Source organism: Lolium rigidum, chromosome 3 (genome assembly GCF_022539505.1).
Source record: "Lolium rigidum isolate FL_2022 chromosome 3, APGP_CSIRO_Lrig_0.1, whole genome shotgun sequence".
Classification (NCBI taxonomy): domain Eukaryota; kingdom Viridiplantae; phylum Streptophyta; class Magnoliopsida; order Poales; family Poaceae; genus Lolium; species Lolium rigidum.
Window position 1 is genome coordinate 331,730,446 of NC_061510.1, and position 8,892 is coordinate 331,739,337.

An 8,892-nucleotide genomic window follows, 5' to 3' on the forward strand; every position below is an offset into this window, starting at 1 on the left:
TGTGTTTTGCAACTCTACCGGCTGCCACCGGCTGGTAGGACAAAAGATGTTGTGCAAGTTTCTCATTGCGAGCACGCACGACTATATATGGAACACATGCATATTGATTGCTTTGTACTTGGACACCGTTTTATTATTATCCGCAAATGCCCTGCTATGATTGTTACATGAGTTTCTCTCATCCATGCAACGCCCGTCATCCGTCCTCGTGCCTACAGTATTTTAATCCTGCTGTTTACTAAAATCACTACTGCTGTCTCTGCATTACTACTGCTCTTGTTATTTCACTATCGCTACTCGGTATAAAACTGTTACTACGATAAACTTTTGCGAGCAAGTCTGTTTCCAGGTGCAGCTGAATTGACAACTCCGCTGTTAAGGCTTCCAAGTGTTCTTTGTCTCCCCTTGTGTCGAATCAATAAATTGGGTTTTACTTCCCTCGAAGACTGTTGCGATCCCCTATACTTGTGGGTCATCAGCGACTCTAGGAGAACCACGACACAGAGCCAGACGGACTCGCCAGCGTCGGCTTCTAAGAAAAGGTCAGCTCCCGAACCCGCTGCCTTTCAAGCTCCGATCAGAACAGGGTCACGCGTGAAGCGTCGATGCGTCAAGAGGGCTCGCAAAGACCCACGAGCTTCTTCACCAAGCCAGGAGGTTTCAAATGTAATTACTCCCCTGGTTTATATTTCATGCTGTCCCATTTCCACTCGGATCGGCTAATCACTTCCTTTTGTAGACTACTGAGACCTCTAGCGGGGACGTCGAAGAGGTACTGATGCCATCCGCCACGCTAGACCTAGCAACTTCAAAGAGCGCGGTTGACAAGGTGGCCAACCTAACCAAGCCCATGGAAAAGCCGATCACCACAACATCGGCTGTCCCTCCCATCTTGGGAGAGGTACCCTCCATTCCCTTGGCTCTACCCTTTTCTTTTGCTGTATACTAACGCTGTTCTCGTTCGTCTGCCAGGGTTGTGATCTCTCAAGCTTGCTGACGTTCGACCCTGAATCCATCGAACCAGCTACTTCCAAGGCAGGTGAAGAGCCAAGTCCTAGCACGGCCCATGGTCCACTCCAGCGTCTCAAGGCTTTGCTCTCCTCCTCAGTTGAGACCCTGGTTGAAAACCCCGAGGAAGTAAAGGGCATTCTCGAAGACATCCAGCCCCATCTCCCAGTGACACTGCAGGTGAAACTTTGGCCAGCTGTGACTCTGTCGGTCTTCAGGTCAAGGGTGCAGTCGGCTCGTCAAAGAATTAACCTTCGCCACGCCCAGCTACCGTTGAGAGCCGATATTGCAGACAAGTGTCAACGGCTCAACGAGAAAAAGGCTGCCTTGGACGCCAAAACTGACACCTCCGCCAACAGTGCCGAACTCGAAACCCTGCGTAAGGAACTGGAGAACCTTGAAGAGAGGGTCAGGGTGACCAAGCAGCTTATCCAAGACAAGGAAGCTCTTATTGCCCGCTCTCAAGAGGAAGCAAAAGGCCTCACAGCGGATCTGAAGACCGATCTGGCTGAAATTCGTGCCCTGAGCAGTCAGCTGCTGACGGGCAAAGACGAGGACGACGAGGCTGAGATCGCCTAGGTGGATCGTATCCGCGCTGACGCCCTCCATGCCCTCAACGCGTTTCTTCAGTAGAGCCTCTCTGTGTAAGCTGATAAATGCTTTGTTGAACTTGTACCTCCAGAGTCGATGGCTGTGCATCGGCTTTTTATTCTGAAGTCGATGTCTTTGTATCGGCTGTACTTGTATGCTGTTGCCTTCGCGTATTTTCTCAAGTCGATGTCTGTGCATCGGCTGTGACTTGCATCTGTACTTGTATGCTGTTGCCTTCGCGTATTTTCTCAAGTCGATGTATGTGCATCGGCTGTGACTTGCATGTACATTTATATTTTTTTTACTGGCCGATTTTTCTATCGGCCCCCCATATTTCACTGTCCATGTATCGCACATGTTCACCTGATTAGGTGCCCCCCGAGCCGAATCTGTCAGGTTACTACAGGTATCGGCTCTGTAGTCATCCAAAGAACTATACCTGAACATCGGCTATATCATGACCAATGTCGACTTCTTCTAGCTCATCAGCCGATGTAAACCCATACTCTAGCTTTCCGTCTCCTGTTAGATCGATGCTCAACACAGGCAAAACGTATGGCGAGGATAGTATGGGCCGATTGCTGGAATCGGCCCCCATTTTGATTGCATTGCTCAATGAAGGTTTACATCTTGTTCGTGCTTTACTACGACTACGTGACCCGCTTGAGACAAGATCATCACTTTTTATTTTTTGGGGCTGATCGCAGGGATCGGCCTTGCCACGTACGTCCATAGCCTTTGCTCTTGTTACACGGTCAGGCCGGTGGATAAGACCAGCCTCACCCCATTTTTTGTCACGTCGATGCGCTCACAGTCGTCCAAAGTGATGCCGGAGAGTGGCTCTTGGCCTGCCGTCTCCCAAACGTTCATGCCAGCCGTTGAGATCTCGGCTGAGTCATCTGCGTGGACGATCTCTACTTCATCTCCATCCCACTGTATTAAGCATTGATGCATCGTGGATGGAATGCGACGATTGGCGTGGATCCAATCTCTCCCTAGCAGGACAGCGTAGGTGCTCTTGCTATCGACGATGAAGAACGTCGTAGGGATGGTCTTCCTTCCTACGGTCAGATCCACGTTCAGAACACCTTGTGCTTCTGATGCTTGGCCGTTGAAATCGCTCAATGTGACGTTGGTCTTGATCAGATCCGAGCTAGAGCGTCCCAGATGACGTAGCATGGAGTATGGCATGATGTTGGCTTGCCGCTCCGGTGTCGACCAGCATCTTGTTGACCGGCTGCCCATTGATATAACCTCGTAAGTACGGGGCCTTCGGGTGTCCGTAACTTCTTTCTCGTGGCTTCTCAAAGATAACCGGCCTTGGGCCGCGATCAGGTTGTGCCACGGGTGCCTCTTCGGTTCCGGGAGCACAAAACTCCACCGGAAGGATGAACACCATGTTGGTGCCGGCCGATGTCTCATCATCGGCTTTCTTTTGTTTGGGGCGCCACTCTTTCTTCTCGTGGTCGACCCTCCTCGTCCGAGTTCGCTGAATTTTCGCGGCCAGATCAGGCCGCGCTTTCCTCAACGTATGCAGGTATAACCTTTCGGCTTCCTCCAAGCAACGTAGTCGCTGAACCCTACGTTTTTGGGAGTGGCTGAGTCCATCAGGGCACCACCTTGGACGGTGGTATTTATCTTCTTCTTCTTCTTGTTGTTCTTCTTCTTCTTCTTCTTCTTCGTCTTCTAACTCCTCGAGATCTTCCACCCGAGAGGACTCAGCTTGCTTGTTCCGAGATGGGAGAGGTCCTAGACGCTTGAATACTGACACGTCTCCCGTGCCCTTCTTCTTCTGTCTACATTACTGGCGGTTGCCGATTGTGGGCAATCGGCTCATTCCTGAATCCCAGCAGTGTTTGAAGAAGGGACAGTCCCAGTGCCTGTCCACGTCGTCCTGCTCTCTTGACTTTTCCTTGGCATGGCGCTCATATCTTTCATCATCCCGATCATGCTGACGATATTTCCTGGCGTCCCTGCTAGCCCGACGATCTCTTTCGTCGTCGTCGTTGTATCGCCGGCGTTGGTCGTACTGACGCTCACATTTGTTGAGGAGATGATCAGAGAGAGGTCGCTGGTATCGCACATTCTTCACTTCTCCCTCTGTGACGTAGCGCTTGCCATTGTGTCGGGACCGATCGCGTGGAACGGCCTCCTCCTTGTCCTTGCTACGAGAGCGGGTGCCCTCGTCTCTGTCCTTACCAGGGTGGTGCACAGGCCCGACCATGTTAATGCTGAACGAGAAACCTGGCTGGCACCTCCCGGGGTAAGTGTACTCCACCATGTTAACGGCGGGAAAGGGGTGCGTGTCGACTTTCATGGTGTACTGGCTGAAAATTAGACGCCCTTGTTCTATCGCCATTTGGATCTGCTGACGCCACACCCTGCAGTCGTTGGTGGTATGGGTGAACGTGTTATGCCACTTGCAATATGGCTTTCTGTTCAGCTCTTGCGCCGTAGGGATTTTATGGCCTTCGGGTAACTTTAGCTGCTTCTCCTTGAGTGAGAGGTCGAAAATTTGCTCAGCTTTGGTCACGTCGAAGTCAAACCCTCTTGGAGGACCTTGTGGCTTAACCCACTTGCAGGACACGGGGCTTGCCCCCCGAGCCCATTCAGCCACTGCTACCTCTTGATCTCCTGCAGAGCCTTCATCTTCCTCTGTCTCTACCAGGACTACCGCACGCTTGAACTTGTCCTGGTACAACTCTGGGTGGCGCTGTTTATATAATGACAGTTTCTGAACCATATGCGCCAATGAAGCGTACTCTGCTTGGGAAGCCATATCCTTGATCGGCGATGCGAGACCCACCACCGCCAACTCGACTGCTTCTTTTCGGTCAAACGAGCCGAATAGCATTGGTTCTCGATGATCCTGAAACGCTGGATGTATCTCGACACTCGTTTCTCCGCGCTTCTGTCGTACTTGTGCTAGATCGGCAATACCAGCCTCGGAAGCCTCTGAGTGATACTGCATGTGGAACTGCTCTTCCATCTGCTTCCAAGTCCGGATTGAATCTGGTGGCAGCGAGGTGTACCACCCGAAAGCCGATCCTGTGAGGGACTGTGCGAAGAACCTCATGCGTAGTGCATCTGATGCTGAGATCGTGCCCAACTGCGCCAAATATCGGCTCACATGCTCGATTGAACTGGAGCCATCTGACCCACTAAACTTGGAGAATTCAGCGAGCCGATATTTGGGTGGTAGTGGGATCAAATCGTACTCGTTGGGGTACGGCTTAGAATAGCCGATTGCCCTCCTTTTCGGCACCATGCCGAACTGGTCTCTTAAGATTGTACTGATCTGATCCGCGGTGCTAGCTGCAGGAGTCGAGCTTTGAAGATTCGCTGGAGTGGCATACTTGGCTAGCCACGCTTGCTTCTCAAGATCTGAGCTAGCTGCGGGAGTTGAGCTTTGAAGGTTTGTTGGAGTGGCATACTTAGCTAGCCACGCACTGCTTCTCAAGATCTGATCCGGAAGCCCCTCTCGCTGTTCCGAAAATCCTGTCTGTTGCGGACCGGTTCGTGAGTGCCCGATTCATTGCGGTCCGGCACATATGTGCATGTGTATCCATGCGGGATCTCCTTAGGCGCCTCATACAAGAACTGGTAATCACTAGGATCGCCACCGATCTTGTAGACGATGAATGCCGGTGAACTCGGCACTTCTGGTGCTGCCAGCGCGAACGGCAGCGGTGGTCGGGTCTGGAGCGGTATCTCTCCTTGGTGAGTCCCTAGAGCAGGTCCTGACGGAGAGTACTGATGTCTCATGATTTCCTGGATCACCCGAAGCGCGACACGCTCCAAAGCATTCACCAGGCTCTCAGAATGGCGGTGTAGCGAATGAGCTACCATGTGATTAACCTCCCGACGCGAGACCTGGTGCGTTCTTCCGAAGGGGTAGACAGATCCACTCCATCGAGCGCGCCTTCGGGTGAGAACCCTTTCCACCCGATGCCGTGTGAGCGGGTCCTCCGGAAAGAGCCGATGAGGTCGGCTTCGAAGATAGCTTTGACATCGTCATACTTCTTCTTGAGCTCCTCGGTCGGATCTTCGTACGTGATCGGATCTTCCGCCATCTCGGATGCAGATGGCGATGCAGTTGATGTCGAAGACTGTCCCACCGGGCGTGCCAGAATGTGTTGGCGTCCGAAACCCACCGGCGAGTAGCGACGGGCAACAAGTAGAGCCGGGAGGCTCCCAGGACTGCGGTTGGCCCTGGTCCCTCGAGCGACGGCCCACAAAGCTCCGGCACGCACGTCCGATGCTGGTGCAAGGGCGTGCCACCTGACCTATACCTGGTCAGGAAGGTGATGGATTGCTTCGCTTAGTTTCTCGCATGGCATACACGTAAACATTAAATACGAGCCTCGATCGGCTCTCAGGTTGTCCTGTGAATCGGCTCAAGGAGCCGATCCACCCATGATTCGTATGAGGTCTACGATAACATGGTGGTCCTGCTTGATCGATATAAAGCTAAAATGACCTACGACGATTTAGGGTTTTCACCACATAATCGGAACATCCTACACGTGATTGAGCCTGACAGCTACGCAAGATGATAATAAGGCAGACCTAGATAAGGCCTAAAAACCAACATGGAGTTGATTCCCGGAACATCTTATCTAGGGCTAGCAAACTATACCCTACGTGCTACTGGATCCTTCAACCCGTTTGCAAGGCCTAACTATGTAGATATTAAACTAATCCTTGAAGAACAAGGAGCAATCATAACAGATCGGATCTACTAAACAAGGATCAAGCAAGGTGCTGCCCTTACACCTAAGATAGATGTAAAGGCAGCTAGATGTCTAAGGGCAGCATGGATAAAGCATATATCGTGGTAAAACAATGCTAACCCTAACACATCTACGATAACTACGTTGCTCGCCATCAACAAGGCTTCATCACGAGCAATGCATGAACAACGAATAAACGTATACTGCCTAGATCGTAGGATGCGATCTAGGCAGCATGATGCTTACCCGGAAGAAACCCTCGAAACAAGGGGTTGGCGATGCGCCTAGATTGGTTTGTTGTGAACGTGATTGTTATTTTTCTCAATAACCCTAGATACATATTTATAGTCCGTAGACTTTCTAACGTGGGAATAATCCCAACCGTGTACGAGCCAAATTCTACCTAACCGACACGTATCCTACTATATTTACAGATACACGGGCAAACTAGCCCAAACTTCGTGTACAAGGCCGATTCACGTATATCTTCCGTGTATATTCTCCAAGCCCATCTTAATCACGGCCCACCTCTGATCCGGTCAAATTCTGGTGATAACACTCTTTACTAATAACTAATTAATTCTCATTAATTGCTAGTGATGATACATTGTACAATTGTTTATACCTAGTGCTTTCTCTATATGATGTGGAGGGTTAAAAAAGGCATGCCTTCTTTGCCATTGTACATGCTCTAATCCGCACCTAGATTGCCGTGTGAGCAAACGATTGGGTAAGAATGGGGTTTTCACGAGAAATCTTGATTTTACATCCATATCTCTCTCTTTCTAGGCGGTGCATCGACCACTGGCTTCGTCAACTCTCACTCGACTACATCCGACCGTACCACGATCTTTTAATCATCAACCCTGTAGTAAGAAACCCATCTTGTGAAGTACTCCATAAAATAAGTGATTTGGATTTGTCTAGATTTGTATATATCTAGATGCGTTTTAGTGTGTAGATACATGTGAATCTAGATAAAGTTGAATCACTTGTTTCCGGACAGAGCAAGTATTATATTGCGCGACCTGGCTATGGGGTATGAGTCTTTGTTGGTTTTATATATCATGTTGGATTTTATCATTAATTCTGAAACGGGACGAAAGCTTTGCCCCATTCCATTAATTAAGAAGAAGTTCGAACGCAAAGTTTGCAATAAAATATTACAAGCTGGCTCACACTTGACGGCAACAAAGCCTACTCTCCCGAAATGATCTCTCTCAACTTCTTAGCCCCCACGAGGATCCAAAAACTTGCCTCGATCTTGATATTGTCAAGAATTATAGGAGGCCGTGCATGCTTGTTTCGGAACACCCTAGTGTTTCTCTCATTCCAAATCTCCCATGAGGTGAGCAAAACACTAGAGGCAAAGGCTTTTCAGTTGGGCAAAGCGCTCGCGGGAGGCTAATCCACCACTTCTTCGTAGAGAGCAAAGACCATTGTTGGATATGAAGATAGTGAATACCCAATCAATCCTTGATAAAACCAAAGGCGAAGCCAGAAGCGGCACTTAGTAAGAATGTGATTGATAGACTCTGGTTCGCTCTTGCAAAGCAGGCAAGCACCACAATTTAGCCAACCGGTCGGTCATCCAAAGGCGGTTTTGGATTGCAAGCCAAGCGGAATTTTTGGAGGAGCTCACATCTCCCAAACCAACCTATTCATATTTGTGGGAGTGGTCCCAATGAAATGAGCCTTGCAGATGGAAGCCGCCGAATATTCCCCATTGTCCGAGAGCTTCCAAGAGATGGTATCTTCCATGCTGGAAACCAAATGGACTTCTCTCAAACGAATCCAAAGGTCGATGAATTGGCGAGCATGCTCCAAAGAGCAGCTCTCATCCATAGCAATCTCGGCAACCCTCGCGTTCTCATGCAAAGCTTGTGAAACGCACACTTCTTTCTCTTACAGGATGCGAAAACGAGTATGTCGATAGAAGCAATGCCATCAAGGCAAGGTGCATCCCAAAAAGGAGTTTTTCTTTCCATCTCCCAAAAAGTAGTTTCTGAACTATAATTTTTTTTTACGAAACAGTTTGGGAACTATATTGATACTGGTCGATGCTATATTTCCAACAGACTACATGGTGTGGAACAGAATTACAAACTCGATGACAGCAAACGACACGTCCATCTACACATCTCACGAATTCAGAACTAACCCCAGAATCACCCAATGAGATCAGAGGACACGAGCGGCCAGGAACGAGGCACCAATGGCCATGACGACGGCAGCAGAGATCCCGTTGCAATCAGCCGCCACAGCAGCCGAATCAACCATTTCCGGATTTTTCTTCACCCCATCACCGGAAGGCGTTGCCGGGTTCGTGCCGGCCACCGGCGCAGCAGCAGCATCGGTAGGCGTCCCTGACGACGGCGCCGTTGAGCCACCAGCCGGAGCAGAGCCCGACGTCCCTGTCACGGCTGCAAAGCATTACATCAGTAGCCTGACTGAATCTTGTAGAGCAGAATTTCTGTAGCTAACAACTGACAGCACGTAGCCACACGTACCGGAGCAAGCGTTGGGCGGCAGGTTGCACGCGGTGGGCAGGATCTGGCCG